Source organism: Clytia hemisphaerica, unplaced genomic scaffold (genome assembly GCF_902728285.1).
Source record: "Clytia hemisphaerica strain Z4C2 unplaced genomic scaffold, Clytia hemisphaerica genome assembly, whole genome shotgun sequence".
Lineage (NCBI taxonomy): Eukaryota > Metazoa > Cnidaria > Hydrozoa > Leptothecata > Clytiidae > Clytia > Clytia hemisphaerica.
Window position 1 is genome coordinate 397,802 of NW_027103684.1, and position 21,450 is coordinate 419,251.

Below are 21,450 nucleotides of genomic sequence, written 5' to 3' on the forward strand. Positions count from 1 at the left end.
TACGAAATCATTTTCATCTCTATTGCCATTCTCTTCCACTCCATGGATGATGATGTTAGCTTCCCTTGATTGCTTTCTCTGTTCTTCCATTTGTTTTTCGACCTTTTCGCTGCGAAGTATTTGTTTCATGCTGGATATATTTAACTCGTCATTGGTTTTCGTGATTTCGGCAAAACTTTTCTTTGAATTTGTTTTCGTTTTGTTATCTGCAGGTTTAGCATTCATTGTATCTTCGATTTTAGTGGTAAGTTTAGTTTCCAGCGCTAAAAATTGAGCTTGAATTGTATCGGCAACATGGTTCCTTTCTTTAACGTATCCCTGACATCTAGCTTGTAATTCTTAAACCGCAACATTCAACTTCCTTTCATTCTCGTTTTTCACCTTGATAATATTTTCGCACGCTTCAATTTCTTTACGGCTATGTGTGCAGCTTTTGATTTTCTCTGATTGGTCCAAGGTTTTTCGGTGTAGCTCTTGATTGATGGAACAGCAGTTTATGCATTGGTATTTTCGATAGCCTTTATTCAGGAACATTTGTATTTGGTAAGAAAAGGTAGTCCTGTGCATGCATAATGCAGTGTTAGTTGACATTTATGACATTCTAATCTCATTTTGTCGTCATCTTTTATGCAATTTTGTTCTGTACATCGATTTGCAACATTTTCGATTTCATCTCTTGTTGAAATTCTGCTAGGCGATACCGTTTTTTGTTGAAATTTGGTCGTTTTTCATGTTTTTGTATTTTATTAAAAATTCTCCATTAAAAAAAAAAAAAACGAAGAGCGCGACTGATCTGTTCTGACGTCAAATTCTTTTGGTCACTTCGCCAGTGAGGGATTCGAAAATGATCAAATTTTTTACTGCGCCTCCGAGGCAACACGCATTCTCGAAGGTATTGGTTTTAAAGTTAGAGCCATGACTGCAGATGGTGCATCTCCAAACCGCAAGTTTTTTAACTTGCATTGAATATCAGAAGAAGACAACACTATCAATGGATCTGTTTATTGGGCAAAAAACCCTTGGGATTGGGACAGAAACATCTATTTTGTGTGTGACCCTCCACATCTCGTAAAGATAACACGGAACGACCTGGAGAACTCTCATGGTAATCGAAAGACAAGAAACCTATTGGTAAGAGTATCAAATTTTTATTTTTACTTTTTTTTGATAAATAATAAATTTTAGTGGGAATTATTTTTTTGTGAATGACAAAAAAACTACTTTCACTTACTACCACTAATTTAAATTTCTGCATGTGAAAATCCAAGAGCTTTGTACTTTTTGTAAAAAAAATTCTTTCACGTTAAACAATTTGTGCCAGCGGCGATATGCCCCGTCAAAGCTGGGTCCCAGTGGTACCTGCGAAAGGTTTAAGATACATGTGAGATGAGAGATTTTTAAACTTTTCTTAGATGTATATAACTTAAAATTGAATTACCTAACTTTTAGTATGAAGGACAAGAGATTGGTTGGCATCTCATTGTCAATGTTTATAACTGGGATTTGGGACCTGCAAGACACGTTGTAGGATTACGCATGGGCCACAAGCTACGTGAAGAACATGTCAATTTAGATCCACGAAGTAGAATGAGAGTCAATCTAGCAGCTCAGGTATGTATATTTGGACCATATACTGGCATCTATTCAGTATTATTTCACGACTCGTACTTATAAATACTTATAACTTAAAATATTTGTACTTATTTAAAACATTGTTGTAAGTTCTGGTAATTTCTCAAAAAGTTGAATTTTGAAGAGAATTTTCTTTTGACATGATACTTTTCATACACTTTTTTATAAAAACCAGTAAATTTTGGCTAAAGCTGGGCTGTTCTTAAACTTTTGAATTTTTCAGGCTTAAATGTTCTTACAATGTTCTTAATACGCTTTGTTTCTTTACGTAAGAGCTGAAAATGGGTTTTAAACCTGTTAAAATCTGTTAAAACTTTATTAATGATTTCTGAAATTGAGGCTCAGATGGTTCTTAATTTGTTCTTAAGTTTTGGCCAAATTTCAGCTACAAGCAATAATATGCTTCTGTTAATGTCTTTTTTTTAGGGTTCTCAAGACAGTTGCTGACATGCTTGCAGAACAAGATCTCGCAGACACCAAATCGACAGAAAAGTTCATCAGACTGATTGACAAGTTTTTTCGATTGTCTCAATGTTACTGCAATAGGAAAAAACTGCAAAGCAGACAGATCTTCCCATGAATCTGCTAATGATTCAAGGTTTGAGGTATGTATGCTTTTTAGTTGAGTTTGGTTGGGTGGTTTTGGGCTATTTAGTATTTAAACCATACAAGATTTTCATTGGGGTTTTTCTGGTATTCTGGTATTTAAATTTAATTTTTTTTTTCAATTTATAGAAGTGTATTTCTCAGGTCTATTGACCTCTATGAAACAATCTTACATCTTTACAATTTATGGATCTTATCATTCCATTAGTTTGTCAATTCTATTATAGAGTTTTACAGCTACTGGGCCTCTGACCCACTCTTCTTACAATCATGATGTTATTTCCGTCGTAAATTTCTTTAAATAGAGTTTAGTCCTAGGACTACCTCTCACTTTCCATATATGACTCTTGTCTTTTTCTTTCGATGTTTTTTCTTTTGCTTTATGATGCCATTGCTTTATTATCTCGCGTTCTTTCCTTGAAAAATCGTCTGACACTCTGAAATCATCTTTGGTTTTTAAAAAATATTTAGTACCTTGCATTTTTCGCAGTACCGTAGAACTGCTCAAATTTACAAATTTGAAAATACCCCGGAAAATTCAATGTTCCGCATTTTTGAGGAAATGAAACAGGCCGGCCCCGTGCAATAAAAATAGTGAATGAAAAGTCACAAATGCATTTCACGCTTTTTTATGTTGCTTTACCAGCTTAGCTTTATCTTTATTTTCAGTGTGGCTGCACCGTAGCGCACTATCTGAATTTTTGTAACTTTGGCGCGTTGTAATGTTGAGCCTTTTTTGGTAAGCGGTTTTCAATACTTTCAAAAGTTGGTAAAGTTGAGCAATCTTTTGTCAGTACCGTATAACAACGAAGCAAGGGTGGTTAAGCCCAACTGGCTTTAATGGCGGGTCAAAGGGGATTTCTAGTCCTATCCGATGGGGCGTTGTCCGATGAAGTAAAAGCCCAAAGGGTTTGAAAGCCGAATCCCCTTAAAAATATGGGTAATAATGACCCTTATTACTCACGTAAGCGACCTTGCAAAGCGCACGTGCATTTTCATCATAATTTCATATAAACGCCGGGTTGAAAGTAAAATTTACTGTCAGATTTCGAAAAATGTACCACTTAAAAACAAAGAAACCGTGGACTGCTATTTCGCATTTTCAAATAAAAAAAACCTTTAGCTGAAAAAAGAAAACAGCAACAACAAAATAACAAAACAAAATACACGTTCTTTTTATCTTTAAGAAATATGAGGCTCAGAATGCCTAAAAAATAAGAAACATCTAAGGAACATGATGAGGCTGAGAATGAGAAAATCACATTCTTTAATTCGGTTTTCTTTAAGAACTTTCCAATCAAAACAAATGTTTTTTTTCTTAGCATGAAAAATAGGCTGATTATGTCAAAAATGTTAAAACATTTAAGACTCAAAAGGCCGATTTCTTAAGAAACATTGAGGCTGCTTGGTAAAACTAGTTTCTTAAAAAAAACGTGAATTGATCTCTTCATTCGTGATCTCTTGAATTGGCGAATATTTGAAACCATTCAAACGAAGAAAACACAGATTTTTTCATCAAAAATATGAAAACATCCTTGTACAGGATTATTTTTACTAAAATATTAAATAAAAGAATTTCAAGTATAATTCCATAAAAGATTACTTTGAGCTATACAGTGCTTTTCTGAGCTCTGGATCTGCTTGTCTTGAAACTTTATCAATGTTTGCCTTAGCTTTAGTTTTACTTTTGTATTCTTTGTCATTGTCTTTATTGTTTTGAGCAGCTTTTTTGGCTTGCTTTTCTTTGCTTGCTTTCCATTTGATGCTTGGGTCAGCTCTTGATCTTCATTCACCATCCAGGATGATACCAACTCTGTTATCATCAGACCAGTACTTTCATGGCGCCAATACCAATATTGACGTTTAAGGGAGTAGGGAATGTAACCGGCAACATACCGTAAAATTTTCTCTTCATGTTCTGACATTTTCAGTTTGGTGTAATCCACTCTCATACCTGTCTTTATGAGAACAGCATTCTTCCAAATCAAACTTTCTTCCAAAAACTTTGTGGCAACAAAGGAAAAAAGCATGTTGACTGGTCTTTTGTGCACAACCAAATTAATGCTAATTTTTGTCAAATTTTTTTTCCAAATCTGGTAATTCGATTCAGAAGAAATCATTTCCTGAATAAACAATTTGCAGCAATGTTCTCTTGCGTCCGACGTACCAGGGATGGTAACAGCCATTCACTAAATTGCTTAGTGGATTTATTAAATCGTCTTTGACTTTAATTGTCTTTGTTTAAGTCACCTAGATTTCAATTTTGAGAGTGTTATAACATTCTGAAATAAAACGCACTGTTTACTTTTTCTACTAGGTGTTACAAACTCTCGACAAAGGGTTTCGTACAGGTGACATTCCATGAAGAAGAGTTTAGGAAAATCACCCCAAGGTGTTATAAAAACTTTGATGCTGACGCTGACTGTGATGGTGGCTGCTTTGCAACGTCTGTGGAAAACAGTTTTCCAGAACTGAGGGAGCGTGTCAACTTTTTGAACTAGTTTTACCAGTGACTATTGTGCTTCCAGTTCCCACACAAAGTTCCAAGAATCGCAACAAGTGCCAAAAATCCAAAAGAAGCTGACCAGTTCTTCAACCATCACCAAACCGCAAACGGTCCAAACCAATCCATTTAATGAACCAATCCAACCAAACCAACCTAAAAAGACAAGCCAATCAAACCAACCCAAACAACCAATCCAACCAAATCAATCGACCCAACAAAAGGAACCAAAACAGCCGAACCAACCCAAAAAAACAAACCAGCAAAACCAAACCAAATCCAACCAAACCAACCAATCGAACCAATGCAACCTACCCGAACCAATCAACCAAACCAAATAGATAATAGAATCGAAATAGGCGAGATTGATATGTTCATTAATCAAACCAGTTTTAACGAAGAGGCCAACATACAAAACTATATCGACCTAAACAACAAGAAGATAAAACATGGCCAACAGTTGAAGTTTTTCAAAGAATCCAAAGAGACAAATATTATCCCTAACGGACTCATGGTCAAAGTTAAATCGAATCTGCCCTTACCCAACCATCTCCTAGATTTATGAAAAGAGAAGGATCATGAGGCATCGTTGGCTCTTATCAACGTTTGTAAAACCTTTCACCGAGAAGAACTCTTAAAAACCCAAAATGAGATAAATGAACTTAAAAAAGTCTTGCCAGATGACAAGATTAAACAACTGAACACAGAGATAATCAAACAACAAAGGTCAACCAAAAACACAACAAAGCCACCAAGGACAACAAACACAGGAAAAACTTTCGATTTCCAAGGTTGGAAATTCAATATTTTTGGGTTGGAAATTTTGGTTTTATAATTGAAGGTTGGAAATTTGAGCGATTACTTTAAGTTGATTTGGAAAACGTAAATTACCCATAGGTTTTGTAGAATAAACCAATGCCCTTGAAAAATCAAGTGAAAAAAAACCAATAGAAATGACAATTTTCCAAGGCTGGTTGGAAAACATGACTTTTTGGGTGGGAAATTTTTATTTTCCAAACAGTTTGGGAATTGAAAAAAAAGGGTCAAAAATCGATGTGAAAATACATATTTTTGTAAATTTGATACCTCAGGTTGAAAAACTAAGACTTTTTGGGTCTGAAATTTGTGTTTCTCCCAAACAGTTTGGAGAACGTTAAAAATCCATGTGGAAATTACATTTTTCTAAGATTGATCCTTTCTTGGAAAATTAGACTTTTTGGGTTGGAAATTTGTGTTTCTCGAAACAGTTTGGAAAACGTTAAAAATCCATGTGGAAAATATATTTTTGTGAAATTGAAACTCTTTCGATTGGAAAACTAGACTTTTTGGGTTGGAAATTTGTGTTTCTCCAAACAGTTTGGAAAACGTTAAAAATCCATGTGGAAATTACATTTTTGTGAAATTGAAACTCTTTCGATTGGAAAACTAGACTTTTTGGGTTGGAAATTTGTGTTTTTCCAAACAGTTTGGAAAACGTTAAAAATCCATGTGGAAATTACGTTTTTCTAACCATTTTCTGCGCGTGTCCTTGGGAAAACCACAAGCGATTTTTCGCTCAAAACTGTTTTGATGTATAGCTAACCTAGATATTAGGCTATAATGTGAGCAGTCAAGCTGTAAGTTTCCGTCAGGTGAGGCGTCTCTTCGAAGCGGCCTCGGTCAATCGCAGTGAGTTCGCACAGTGAAGCACATAGGGTACTTGTGTCATAGTTTCAAATAGTACCCTGCTGAGCTGTGTGAGTGATCTAAGATCAACCACGTATCTGTGCGAACAATAACGAGAGATTGACCGGGAGCCGTCGAGCCTAGGCTAGCGAGTGACTGTTCACAAAAACAAAAACCTTGTTTACGATCTCTTTTCCACATCTCTGCGATCACTTTATGGATTTTGGCTTTTTTCAACCTGAATTTTCGAAATTTCCAACCTTGTTTAGCTTGGATTTTGGCTTTTTTCCAACTGAATTTACAAGAATTCCAACCTTGTATTTCGGCTTTTTTCAACCTAGATTTTCGAAAATTCCAACCTTGTTTGGTTTGGATTTTGGCTTTTTTCCACCTGGATTTTTGAAAATTCCAACCTTGTTAAATTTGGATTTTGGCTTTTTTCAACCTGGATTTACGAAAATTCCAACCTTGTTAAATTTGGATTTTGGCTTTTTTCAACCTGGATTTACGAAAATTCCAAGCCATGGAAAATGCAAAATTTCCAACCTTGGAGAATGTCCCACATTTTCAGGTTGGGTTTTCCATTGGATTTGATCTTTTTTCCAACTAAGAAAACTTGAAATTTCCAACCTTGGAAATCGAAATTTTTTTCCTGTGAAACCAACCCAAAACACCCACGCCAACAGGTTCAACACACCAACCACCAGTACCCAAACCAACAACACCACCATACCGCCCACCAATGCCAACAACGCACACCAAAACGCCCACAACAACAAAGCAACCACAACGGATTTAATGGTTACAAAAACAAAGACAATGACTAGATTATAAAACAGTTGAATATAGTTTATACAATCTTTCTGATACTAGTAAAATATATTATGAGCAAGCTTACCCATATGTCTCAACATCAATACAAAATCAATCTAGAATACAAACGCCCACCATAGCAATTTCAAATAACCTACCTAAGACCAAAATAAAGAAACTAATGACCCGTTTTGGAAATAACATTGTCATCAATCTTTTTAACAAAGACCTATCAATAAGAGAACTTTCCATACTGAAACTAAAGATCCTCTATATACGAGAACAAATTGACAACCACCCCACATTAAAAACCCAAAATTACTAAACTATTTTCAGCTAACATCTATAGAACTCGATAAGTTTGTCACTACAATAAAGAACTTGCCTATCAAAAACAATTTTACCTTACTTGACAAGATATCTTTACAAAAACTTAAATCCAGGAAAGATATTGTCATAAAAAAAGCTGACCAGGGAAAAAAACTATTTTACCTTACTTGACAAGATATCTTTACAAGAACTTAAATCCAGGAAAGATATTGTCATAAAAAAAGCTGACCAGGGAAGTGCCATAGTTATTATGAACACACCGGATTATCTTGACAAAGTATATACCCACCTTAATAACGAAAAAGCCTATAAAAAACTAGCTAACACAGAGGATATAACCAACTCCAAAATCCTAATAAACAGCTTCCTAGAAGTCTTAGAAATAAGAGGTCACATTTTACACAAGGTTAAAAGATTTATTTCTCCACCAGAAATTTATCAATTAGGCAAGTTCTACATCTTACCGAAAGTTCATAAACCAAGCATCCCAGGAAGACCAATTGTATGCTCAATAAACTCTCTGACACAAAATGCCTCGAGATTTCCCAGCTTATGTCTTGAAAAGTTAGTCCCAAAACTGGACTCTTACATCAAAAATACAAAACATTTCCTACAGAAAATTCTCACGAACCAAACAATAATTAACAAAGATACACTACTGGTGTCAATAGATGTTACCTCCCTATATACAAATATCCCACAGGAACAGGGAATAAATTCAAGCCTCCACTACATCAAGAAATACAGACATGAATTACCTGCCTTTGTCCCCAATAATACCATTCTAAAGACATTGTTTCTATTCGTCCTCGAAATCAATTATTTCGAATTTAATGGGGAGCACTATAAACAACTATTTGGGACCAATATGGGATCCATCATGGCACTTCACTATGCAAACCTTTTCCTTGGACACTTAGAGGAAAAGGAGATCTTTAACACCGAGTTCAAACAATCCGTAAAAATATTCTTACGATTCCTAGACGGTATTTTCATGGCATGGACAGGTACCAAAAAAGAACTTGAAGAATTCATTGATCACCTGAACAACATTCATAACACAATTAAATTCACACATGCTGCCTCAAAGACAGAAGTAAATTTTTTGGATACAACAATATACAAAAACCCAAGAACAAACAAAATACAAGGCAAGCTTTTCACTAAACCCACAGACACAAAAACATTATTACACTACCAATCTTACCACCCAATGCACACGAATAAAAGCATAATATATTCTCAAGCTATTAGATACAGAATGATTATCAGTGATAAAAATATCCTAAAAAAGCACCTGAATGACCTATAGTTTTGAAGAACTCCTTACCAGGACCGGGCCGAAAACCTCGTTGAATGACATCTTCAACTGATGACCTTATCATACGGTTTGAAAACAACTCCAACAAAAATTCATTAGCTAAATAAAATTCTAACAAAATTTGAGGATTACCCTACACAGAGCATTGAACTTTGCTCGAATATGTTAAATAATTGAAAAAATAAATTTCAAAACAGATACAATATTTTTCTGTATCAACAAGAATTTCTATTTGGTGGGAATTAGTATTATATTTGTAGGTATATATAAGTAATATGTAATATCTTTAAAATGTAATTCGTGGAAAAGATTTTATAATTTCAAATATCAAAACAACAAATTTGATAGAAGATCTTCCTCGCTCTATACACACACACTTTTCTTGTTATACACAGTACCTATAGATAAAACTATAGATTATGGCTTTGTTTTGCTCTTTTCACAGGAAAAAAATAAAAAATACAAGGTAGTGAAATTGAACTTCCGCATCCGGAAATCTCGGCTGTGCCCATTAAGGCTGGGAATCAAGGTTTCAGATTTCAAGACGTCAAATTTGACATTGGCATTCTATCGTTTCTCAAGGTAGACATGGAATAGCTAGGGTGTTTCAGCGAAAAGGAAAAGCGTAACAGCCTTGTGGTTCAGCCGAAACGCTATATAGGTTTTAAGCAAATTTTTACAAGGCGTTGAATTCAAAATTAACAGGGTCGTGTTAATCTGTAAATTCTGATAGCTACTTCCAAGTAAAACTGACCGACATAACAGGATGGAGAATTCGAGGAAAACAAGGTTGTGAAAAGCTTTAATCACGACCATAAACCACATTCCGAGTTTCAGAATAAATAACAAGGTCACGAATGTAAGATAAACCAGGGTATTGTAATGTGCAACCACAAACTTGATTTAGAACTCAAGTCGTAAATCTTTGATTTCCCAACCATGTAGTTTGTTGAGAATCACAATATTGGTTTTAAGTTTAAACAGGGTTGTGAAAATCTAGCACAACATTAGCATATTGCACTGGCTCATCTGGAATGAAAAGAAAGGTCCAATCCAGAAACCAATGTACGAACATTGGTTAAAACTCACCGGCTTCCGACCGAGGGCGCGGATTAGAGAGAAAACGCGCTGTGAAGGAAAAAATGAGTCCGAGCCAGACAGAGGTTTAAACTGTCTCAAAACAAATGGAAAGTTTTGATTCAACAATGAGATACAATATGCTAACATGAAATCGTGCTTTCTCTCATGTTCTACAAGATTGGAACCATGCAGAACGATGAATAATTTTTTTAAGTAGTACATTACAATTTATGTTCGGATTATTTTGTTTTGAAAATGTTGATCTAGAGCATTACATTAACATCACGTGGTTAACGTACTCATTTTAGTAGGCGCATGATACATGATACACAACATTAGTATATTGCACCGGCTCATCTGGAATGAAAAGAAAGGTCCAATCCAGAAACCAATGTACGAACATTGGTTAAAACTCACCGGCTTCCGACCGAGGGCGCGGATTAAGAGAAAACGCGCTGTGAAGGAAAAGATGAGTCCGAGCCGGGCAGAGGTTTAAACTGTCTCAATACAAATGGAAAGTTTTGATTTGATATTGAGATACAATATGCTAATTGAAAAGTGCAAACTAGATCATCATACGTCTTATATCGCAGCCGACCTAATTCTGCCGTTTTAGAGCCAAAGAAGGTATGTAACAATTTTTGAATATTCTGGATTTGGAATAAATCAAGAAAAACGTGTCAGCAGGTTCAATTTTGACCATTTAGTAACAATTTTTACACTAAATATAAAGAATCTAGCAAAGAATCGATTTTCATAAAATTTATTCAGATGTTATTGAAAGTATTTTGATTAATTCATTTTTTGTTCAAAAATGTGTTACTTACATCTTTTTAAGCAAAATTTTGGAAAATCTTTGTTACTTACAGCTTTTTATTTAAACAGATTTTGTAACTTACCTCCAATTTTTCACTTCCAAAACATTTTTTCATCATTTAAAATGAGAAATTTATGAATTTTTGTAACATACCTCTTTTGGCAAGTCTGAAATAGGCATTTTCAATGAAAATTAGTAACACCATCTGATAGAGCAGGTCAAAAAACCATGATTTTTGAAAAAAAAAGATTTTTTGAAAATTTGTAACTTACCTCCTTTGGCTCTGAAACGGCAGAATTAAATTATTAGTTTGAATTCTGGTTTTTCACATCGTCAGGTAAACTGTGGTTTAATGTGGTTATTTTTATTGTGGAGTTTGAATTCGTATACGAAAAGCACTTCTCACCTAAGAATTAGGAAAATTTCATCAAACAAGAAGAACCACTTGGTTTTTATATTTTGCTTAATCTCTTTCTTAGAGTCGAAAACGAGTTTCGCAAAACCCCTAGGGAAATAAAAGAGTTCAGCGACAGATGGGTTTCAACCAGAAACCATTACCCCTTTCATAAAGTAAACGAGTATTGTCCATAAAACTGGGACAGTTCCTTTCCAAGATATTAGTTTCAGTTTGACTTTGTTGTACATATCGTATAAAGCAGGTTTCAATTATAAAGAGGGTCGGCAAGTCGAGAAAAATAACCGTGCTATAAGTATCGCAATAAAATAAAATTGGAACAAAATTACCGTGTTAGGAAAAAACTGCATGGGTGGATGGATCAGTATGTAGAAAATGAAATGGAAAATTGAGCAGGAATTTCACATAAATTTCAAACAATAGACGATATCGGCTTAACGAAATTCTCCCCGAATGATTACCCATGATGCATTGCGCAAAAAAATTCAATAAGTCAATTTTGTCCGTGAATTTTTTTTGCGCAATGCATCATGGGTAATCATTTGGGGAGAATTTCGGAAAGCCGATATCGTCTATTGAAAGTGTCCACATGAAAATGTTTCGTTATCACACGGTAAATAGAAGTTAGTGATAGCAAAACACGAAAAAATTTGGATCGGTATGGACAAAAAAATGAATAATAGAACAAAATAATTCTGAAAAACTTGAAAAGCTACCACAAATTAATAAAAAATAATAAAATATTAAAATATTGGCTATTGAAAATGATTAGGTGAGACACGCAAAGATCACCTCATACTTATAAAACTTTGAAAAAAAAAGTCTATATGTGCAATTTTCAACCAATCAGAACATTAATCGACGTTTTTTTGCAACTTTTGCACATGAATGTATGTATAGGTCTTGTATTGCGAAAATTAGCTTTGAAGCAATCTTCCCGAAATTCGGCAAATTTTTTTTTTGTGCTTTAAGTGCTGGTCCGTAAGACCAACAATCAATTTAGCCTTAAGGCTTAGTCTTAGTGAAAGATATGTGTCTGATTCTCTGAAATTTTTTAAATTGATATGCTCAAATAATTATTCTGATTTGTTATACGTAAAACCTTTAAGCCAATAAAACGAGAGCATCATCTTGTTTACGTAAGACGTATAAAAACTTAAGGCAAAACTGGAAAACCGAAATTGAAATGACCCCGATTGACATCTATACAGATAAATTGATCATCGTCGTAGGGATACATTATGACTTCGCGTATTACATCGAGCAGAGATCCAATGAACACTGTTGCATCGTGAGAATATATTTGGAAACCTTGAATCAATAATCCATCGTTGTCTCGTTCGAATTTTTCCAAACGAATATATTTCGAAGAGCCAGTAGAATGTTTCACAAAAATCAGTTCTTTAACCATACAAATTGATCCGTCATTAAATAAAAAACAACTGCCTGACTTAACATGTTTCCTGGAACCTGCAAAGTAGCACGATCGAAATGATTGATATATATCACCAGGTCCAAGGCCATCTGCTTCAACACGTCTCCTAAGCATGTCATCAGATAAATGTACGGTATCCAAGGACGATGCTCCGATAAATACAACCAAATCTGAAACGCTTCTACCAGCTAGCCTTGTATTCCAAGCTATTGCCTTTGCTCCATCAAGACTGCTAGAGATCTAAATAGAAAGAAACAATATCAATGCACTTCTTATACAGTTTTCCTAAAATTCCTATAATAAGACATGCTTTTATCGTTGTTGTAAACCTCAGAAACGATTGGGTAAATGGATTCTTTGTGATGGGAATTTGCAAAAAAAAATTTCACATAATTTCATGTTCGAAAATTTGTCTTTAAACAGCTTTAAAGGAAAAGTGGTCACTCATAACAAAAACATTTCATACCATATTTACTTCATCGATGAGTTTGAAAGCGAACTTTTGACCTTTGGGTTTCAGCGTCATCAACAGCTCTCTTCGGAGTTCGGCCTTTGAAAATGTGCATTCAATGTTCTTGAAATTTGTTGGAAGATCCTTGTACCTATAGATGTCGTAATACAATGGAATCTCTTTAACTCGAACAGTTAAAGTTAGTTACAGTTAAACCATCTTTAGTTTAAGTTGCTATAAACGTTAAAAACACTTTTCGCCCAAGTTTGCGCCTTTATGAACGTTAGTAAAATAAGTGAAGAGAAAATATTTAACCTTACTCGATAATCAAATTTAATAAAGTTATCAAACTACCTTTTTACAGCTCTTTCATTTTGAAAACACCAAAAGTTATCACTGGGCCCAAACTTCAATATATCCTCTGCAATATGAATGGAATTGTGTGCGGTGATCACACATTGTTTGGGGTCAACTTGCTCTTCCAGTAGTATGAGTCGCCGCCAACATATATTTTCGAGATGCTGTACTTCCTCCTCACTCAAAGCATCTCGACGGTGGAAGAGAAGTTAGACCATTCTGGCAGTCAGCCAGACAAGGTGAAGCTCATCTTCAGAAACTAGATCGATAAAAACAACTTCAGCCATAGGGAAGGTAAACTTCTGCCACTCTTCAGCCGTCCATGAGTTGTACTTGGCGAGCTTCTAGGGACAGTGACCATCCAACATACCTAGAATCGAAATTTATTAATTTAGAAAACATCTTAGAAATGGTCATCTAAATTTGACAAATACAATAAAAACAAAAATTAAAAATTAAAAAGACTTAAATTTGAAAGTTAGCTTTAGTAATGGCTTTATCAAAACTCGGTTAACTAAAATAATGTCAAAAGAGCAAAATATGTTAATTACCTGAGGTGAATGGAAAGTTATCTACATTTTCTTGCAACTTTGCCATATCGAATTCCGGGTTTTTGAAATATCTGGTGAAGAGTTTTTTACAACAATTCAAAAGAACACAGTGCATTACATCGCGAAACATATCGGTGAATGGATTAAAACTATATACATCAATCATAAAGGCTTGCCAATAGAGTCATACCAATATACCCAGTTTCTTTTGCGCGTTGTTTCTTTCTGGCATACGATTCTGAAAATTCGATTTCTTCCATCACATCGTATTCGTCATACATTTCCCTCTTGTTCCACGGACTGGTAAAGTGATGGCGATTATTGAGGTAGTATTTGGTTGTGCTGCCTGATACTGACTCGCCTGCAAAAAATAAGGAAAAAAAATCATCTCGTAAAGTTGTTTCCGTGAAAGCAAAATAGGTTTCAGGAGTCCTATATTTCTTGATATCACTTTATCAGTAACTAATTTAGTTCCGCTTTTAGCCTGTTAACCATGAATGTTTCAAAGAATTTATAAAAAAATGCCTAATCAACAAAGAATCTGAAAGAATCTCATTTTCCAGCAACTTATTCATATCTCAACAACAAAACAACATACTATTTTTGATACTGTCTTTATTTCTCAGAAGTTATTAATAAGTGCTGACGTTAGCATAAGAAAATTTGAAAATTGAAAAATTTATTGTGACATAGCAAAATGAGTGGATGGGAGGTGTTCTAAAAGGCCTGTAATGGGGTCACAAGGCCTGACAAGCGAATTTGAGGCTAAACGTAGTGTATTTACATAGTGTAGGTTAAGATAGCTGAAACCTAACAAGCGACCCAATTTTTCCAATTTCCCAATTTGATAGAAGCATTGAAATCCAGTTTCTCAGACTTAAAGTTCGCCATTTATAAAGTATAAGGTGACTTGAAATTTGGGCTGGAAATGGAAGGCTCATTCCATACAAATTGTAGATTTTGAAACTTCCCATGTTAGTAAACTAAAAAGCTATTGGTCTTCACGTAACGTCAATAAGAAAACTAGCACAAGGCTAAATGTGATAATCATCGCCACAACAAGCAAGTTGGTACATACCTTTGCATTTATCTGTTCTACAACCAAAGGTACCCTTCTTAGAAAATTTTCCAATCTGGCATCGTGCTGGGTAGTCTCCAGTCCAACAGATAAGAATGCATCTAATTCTACACTTCCCCTTTTTCAATGGAGACTCTGGTACATCAATTGGATAATCTACTTCGATGCCTGTGAAAATTGAGAAGTTTAATAAGAGTAACTGTATTCAATGAGATTTCAATATTAAATCTATCCATCTTTTTATGTATCAGATGAAAACTTTGGGTGTCAGTAGTCAAACCAATTTCCAACATACTCAAAGAATTTATGTTTTCACTAAGAAATTCATTAATTACCTAATATTGCAGTAGTAATACTTTTCCAAAAAAAAAAGTTTTCATTACAACTCGATACACAATGGCAAATGATGCAAGCAACTTACAGCTCTTTTGAATATCAAAACATCTTACAATCAGGTGGGCAAGTACTAAGATCTCAGACATATAAGGACTAAAAGGTTTTTGAAAAGAGCCTCTACCACATTTTAGATTTCTTCAAAGGAGAAAAGTTTGATTTTTTGAAAAAGTACAAAAAAATAACCAATAAAATTCATGAAATAATAAAAATCTCTAATTTTAGTATAAGTGCTGATAAGTGTACTAGAACAGCTAGAAAACATCTCAAATGTTATGTTAAAAACATTTTGGAGATTTTCTGACATATCATTATGTCACAAAATGTCATGATATCTGAGATTTAAGTAGTGACCCTCGCTATTATCTTATCAAAGTTACCTACCATTAATGAACAGTTCTTCAAGTTCAGTAACAAGAGGATCAAGGAACGGATCGAGTGCACTAGGCTGTTTATTTGGCAACTTGTGTTCTGGTACAAAACTGGAAACAAAAACATTTTCGTCAAGACAGCGCTTCTCTTTTTCCATATTGGCAACGGTAAGTTCGATTGAGCCTAAAAGAAACAGAAAATCAATCAATCTCTTGTGATTCATATCAATTAGTTAATTACCTTTGAGGTTTAAGTTAATTAAATTAATTTAGGCCAAAATTAATCCATGCAATTTCTTTCCTCAAATAAGTGCTACTGTAGACCTTAAACAATGTCTTTTGGCTTGTCGATCTTTGTGATTTTTATTATATCCTAATCCAGAATGCATAAAATTTTGTAGTTGTATTTGTGACCTGAACAGAAAATGAAAAAAGCTACTTTCTTTTGCTCAACAAAAAAATAAGCAAAAAATGAATACACGTATTTCCTATTAGCGGATTCATGTAAAAAAGTCACGAAAAACGTCGAGAAAGTCTCTGATTGGCTGAAATATTGCACATACAAGCATATTTTTTCAAAATGTCCAGAGTAGGAGGTAATCTTTGCACGTCTCCACCAATCAAAAGTTTGTTTACTCGACGTTTTTTCGTGACTTTTTCATGAATCTGCTAATAGGAAATAGGTGTATTTAGAAAAAAAAAGACATCGCAAAGATCACGGAAAGATTGATACTGGATAATTGTGGAGACAAATAAACATGAAAAAGATTATAGTTCTTTAGCCCTAAAATTCTGCACATGGTATTGCATATCAAATTAAGAAATTTTTGGCCAAGCAAAGCAAAATTAATTGGCTTATTCTTAGTAACCCTTGGCAATGAAAATAACACCTGTTGACATTCCTTAAAAGCACAAAACAGCCTTTCAAAATCAGCCTTTACAAACTGAAAGATATTAGATAATATAATTCAATTGAGTTTCCAGATCTAAAAAAAATTGGCTTTTCAAATTGATGTTGACTTACCAGAACCATACGAGATTCCCCTTCCAAATTTAGGTTGCCAGCCATCCCAATGTCCAATTAGACCAATATTCCTTGGGTCACCTTGAACAAAATTTACATCAATAAACTCTTTATTGTTGCAGTGTTTGCAAGTGAATTCAAAACGTGTTTGATCATTTGGAATGGCCAAAGATACCAAATCATTATATCTGCGACATTCTCGACACTTATGGGGCAGCGGCCAGGTAGCTTCAGGATCCCAAAACCATTGTAGATCTTTGAATTTTGAGCCATGCCAAATCTCACTCATTGGCCAAGTTGGTCCTCTTTTGCCTAGCCATTGTTCCCGGTATTTCCAATGTCCCAGTAATAATGATGACATTGAAACTGAAGAAAACCACTTTTTCTTAATTCAACCTCCTCGAAACAAAGTGTTTAAACCAGTGTTTTGATTGTTCAAATGTACTCCAACCACACTTGATGGACTTTTGCATAATTTCTACACTGAAATTTATCCTTGTTATCATCAAAGAGGGAAATTTGAGTAAATTTTCTTTTCAGTTACTTTTGCAAGCATTGCGGAGGGTTCTGCCTGCGAGAAATTGTGTACCTAAAATAGTCTTTATCTGTCTGTGGAGATAAAAGTGGGAGGGAGAGATAGAGAGAGTGAGAGCAATCTGTATGCGAAGCAGGCCCAGGGGAAAAACCATAAGAGTGGGGAGGCTGAAGACTCAAAGAGGTAGAGGTAGAACAGGAAATATCTTCACATTAAGGCTGTAGTTTACACCAATCTGTTTCGTTCTTTTCACAGTAGTCAGCCACTGCTCAAAAGAAGCCAAGAGGGCAGGTAAGATCTCATCTTCAACTAGTGTCTGATGACTGCTTTGATTTTTGGGTAGAACAGGAAATATCTTTCTATTAAAAGGCTATAATTTTTATAATGTACTATTTTATGATTCTTTGAGAGTTTTTGCAGATTTTCTCTTTTTTATCAGATTCTTTAATGACTTAGACAATTATATTTTTATTTGGGATCTACTTGTTGTTTTAGGAAGAAAAAGTGGCAAATCAAAATGATGCGTTTGTTTTGGCAGAAGACACGCAAATGGTTAGTGCGCTTAAAGAATTAAAAATACCAAATTTGAGTAATGTTTTCTAAAGTCTTTCCCTATTAAAAACTTTCCTTTCATAATAATTTGCATTTTTTCTATCAGTCCGAAGCAACTCAAGATTCGCCAGTTATGAGGCTACCATCACCAATTATCAATAGGACTTCCTCAACTGTAAGACATTCAAACTGATTAATTAGTTTTATCTTATTTAATCAAGGTTTTTTAAGCTACCTTAAAGGAAGAAATTTTGGCGGAAAGAAAATTTGGCGGATTTGACTGAAATCCGCCAAATTAAGTTCCCGCCAATATTTCTTTTTTCGCCATCCGCCAAATTAAATTCCCGCCAAATTAAACATTTTGAAAATATGATCTCTTTTAAGGTGTTTTTGCTATTTTTTCGCTGTTTTGACGCCATCTTAAGGTTAAATTTTTAAGTGAGTGACCGCCAAATTAAATTCCCGCTAAATTTAGTTTTTTCATCCATCCGCCAAATTAAATTCCCTCTGAAAAAACTTTTTTGGCCATCCGCCAAATTAAATTCCAGCCAAAATTTCTTCCTTTAAGGTAATAGTTTTTTGATATTATTAATATACGATTTTAATAATAATTTTTTTAATAATTATTAAACAATTTTTGTGTCATTTCTTTTGCCTTAGTTCTGTATTAGCTCATTTCAAACCATGCCTATTAGGTTTCAAACAGTAAGGAAGTATCCCTGCAAAGTTTTTATTTTATTTTAGGCAAATTCAAAAGTGGTTGTGGCAAACACCTTGCTGGAGGAAGACAGTCAAGAAACCCAGTCATTGCATGAAGATGACGAAGAGATTCCTCTTACAGGTAATTTCAAGAAAAAGTTAAATAATTCTCCACTAAAATGACTTGTTTCCTGTGAACACCTTTTTCACATAGCTGAAATGGGTGCTGAATAGATTATTGATGAAGTAAAAGGCTTTGAAAATACTGGCGTTTGGTCATAGTTCATTTGGATTTTGAAAAAATAAAAATGTTTCTTGAATTTTGGATAAAATTTTGGCAATGTTTTGCTATCATTGGGCTGAATTCTTCATGTATTTCAAATTTAGATTTTCAAAATGCAAATGAAGGGTTTTGCCAGAATTTAATTTGCATTCTAGCCCAAAGTGGATTTCATCCCTTAGAGGGGTTATATTATAAATCAAACACTCCAAATAATTTAACGTTTTTTTTGTTTAGATGACGAAACTATGGCGGATAGACCAATAAAAAACTATTCATTATCAGGTATGAGTGCTTCTTTTTGAGTAGCCAATGGCCATCCTATTCTGCCAAATTTTCAAACGGCCGCTTTGACACAAGACACGTGTTCGATAGATAATTCCTATTATTTTTATTGTTTTTCTATTTGGTTCTAAGTATATTGTTTTTTTTTTCTTTCTGGAAGTGCTCCTCATCTAAGACATTATGATATACAGGATATTGGGCTTATTTGACAAGATTTGACAACTAAGCCTGTCGGAAATTTTACCAGTCTAGTCTGATGTCTGTTTTTTTCTACAGAATTGACGGACGAGGACAAGTTCAAAACCAGTAAGGTGTTCCTTAGGCATTTGAAGGTGTTCACAATGAACAAACTGACGCTTCAAAATACGGCAAAGCGGGTAGGTTATACGAGTATGAATCCTATCAAAAGCACCGTCCGGGAAATGGCCATGGAATTGGCAAAGTTCATTATCACAAACAAATTTGTGGCAGTTATAGATATCCCGGTGGATGATAAGGATAATGTTGTTATTTATCGAGATGGAAAGTAATTAAATACTTTCGTTTTTTCTGACTCTTTTTTACTCTTGATCGTTCAATGAAATATCTTATTTGCTGGGTACCCAACTTTAATTTAATTAGCCTTGAGCACTGGTGTGTTTAATTCTTTTTATACTAATTTAATCCTTAAGAGGAAATTTTTTACACGTGTAAGTTTACTGGTATAAACAAAGAAAAGTTTTTACTCGAAAAATGAAAAAAATAATGATAGTGATTGCTTCGAAAGTTACAGATATTTTATTCTAGTACATTTTAATATCTACCCTGTAAGTTGACAAGTATTGTATTTTTAAAGTCATGTCTTTTGTAATATTTTGGGCTTGTTATTAGGTAATAGTATTCCATAAACCGAAGATCACATTTGTCTCATTTTCTTCGTTGTCCTTCATAGAGTTGACTATAAGTTAAAGGTTCTGAGGTTCACAGCTACAGTGTGAAATAGCTTTTTCTGGGTGGAATGGTCTCATTGAAATTTAACTGCTTGATTACAGGCAAAACATTTCCATCACAAGGCCAGGAAAAAGCTTTGTCAGGCTCAAATTTTCATTTCGCAGGGTTGTTAAACCTCTTATTTACATGCTAAATTACTCTATTACAAGGTGAGGAAATAGCTTTTTCCAGCTCAAAATGTTATTTCACAGGGTAGCTAACCATCATATTTACAGGCTAAATTATTCTATCACTAGGTGAGGAAATAGCTTTTTCCAGCTCAAAATTTCATTTCACAGGGTAGCTGACCATCATATTTACAGGCTAAATTATTCTATCACTAGGTGAGGAAATAGCTTTTTCCAGCTCAAAATTTCATTTCACAGGGTAGCTAACCATCTTATTTACAGGCTAAATTATTCTATCACTAGGTGAGGAAATAGCTTTTTCCAGCTCAAAATTTCATTTCACAGGGTTGTTAAACTTCTTATTCACAGACTAAATTTTTCCATCGCAAGGTCAGGGAATGGCTTTTTCCAGTTCTTAGTTGCATTCACAAGGCCGATAAATAGCTGTTTCTTCACCATGTTTTTATCATCATGAGGTCAGAGAAAAGGATCGCACTATAAATAAAACCAAATTTACAGGTGGGGAAAGTGTCTTGTAATCAGTTATTTCTCGACCATGTGATTTCCAACCTAGGGACAGTGGTCAACATCTCAAGTCGGTAAATTAGTCAGGAAAACTCACTTTCTATAGGTGTGGATTTTGTGTTTCACTACCTTGTATTTTTTATTTTTTTCCTGTGTTTGCTGTTTGCTTTTCATTAAATATTTATATGGTTTTTGTTTTATTTTGTCTTGTTATTATTATACAGAGAAAGAACGATCTTGTTTAAATTAGTTCATACTAGCTATAAGAATTTTGTCATGATTATGAAAGCCTTAAGTAGCAAAATAATACTGTATTTTATCTATTACTTTTTTATAAGAACAATTCGAGGTTTAAAAAGATTAAAATATTAGGAGAAGCCAAACCCCAATGAAAATTAATGGTTTCTGTGAGAAAAAAGATTAACTTTTCATACTAATTCCGACTAAAATTTTGATGTAAACCTTGATAAAAGGTTGCCGTTTTAGCCAATCTAGAAGAGTCTTTTTTCAAAAATTTTCTGCCCCGTCGGCCCCAACCATCGTGGTGCCTCCTTAGATACTATATAGAGCAAATTTAGTTTTTGCATCGTACCCTCCAAATCCTAAATCCGCCCCTGCACCTTGTACTGATTAGC

At 34.3% G+C, this 21,450-nt stretch overlaps 3 long non-coding RNA genes across 3 annotated transcripts; 2 read left to right on the plus strand and 1 right to left on the minus strand.

The window, feature by feature from the left end:
* Positions 1-12,624: 12,624 nt before the first annotated feature.
* Positions 12,625-13,600, minus strand: LOC136803831 (uncharacterized). Its single transcript, XR_010846206.1, has 3 exons — positions 13,423-13,600; positions 13,084-13,219; positions 12,625-12,857 (listed from the first exon to the last, which is right to left on the minus strand). It is a non-coding gene; the product is annotated as an uncharacterized lncRNA (long non-coding RNA).
* A 4,033-nt stretch (positions 13,601-17,633) lies between these two features.
* Positions 17,634-18,690, plus strand: LOC136803833 (uncharacterized). The gene is made up of 4 exons (XR_010846208.1): positions 17,634-17,668; positions 17,873-17,929; positions 18,036-18,104; positions 18,674-18,690. It is a non-coding gene; the product is annotated as an uncharacterized lncRNA (long non-coding RNA).
* Positions 18,691-18,751: 61 nt separating this feature from the next.
* On the plus strand, positions 18,752-19,526 carry LOC136803835 (uncharacterized). The gene is made up of 3 exons (XR_010846209.1): positions 18,752-18,770; positions 19,146-19,193; positions 19,470-19,526. It is a non-coding gene; the product is annotated as an uncharacterized lncRNA (long non-coding RNA).
* Positions 19,527-21,450: the final 1,924 nt, after the last annotated feature.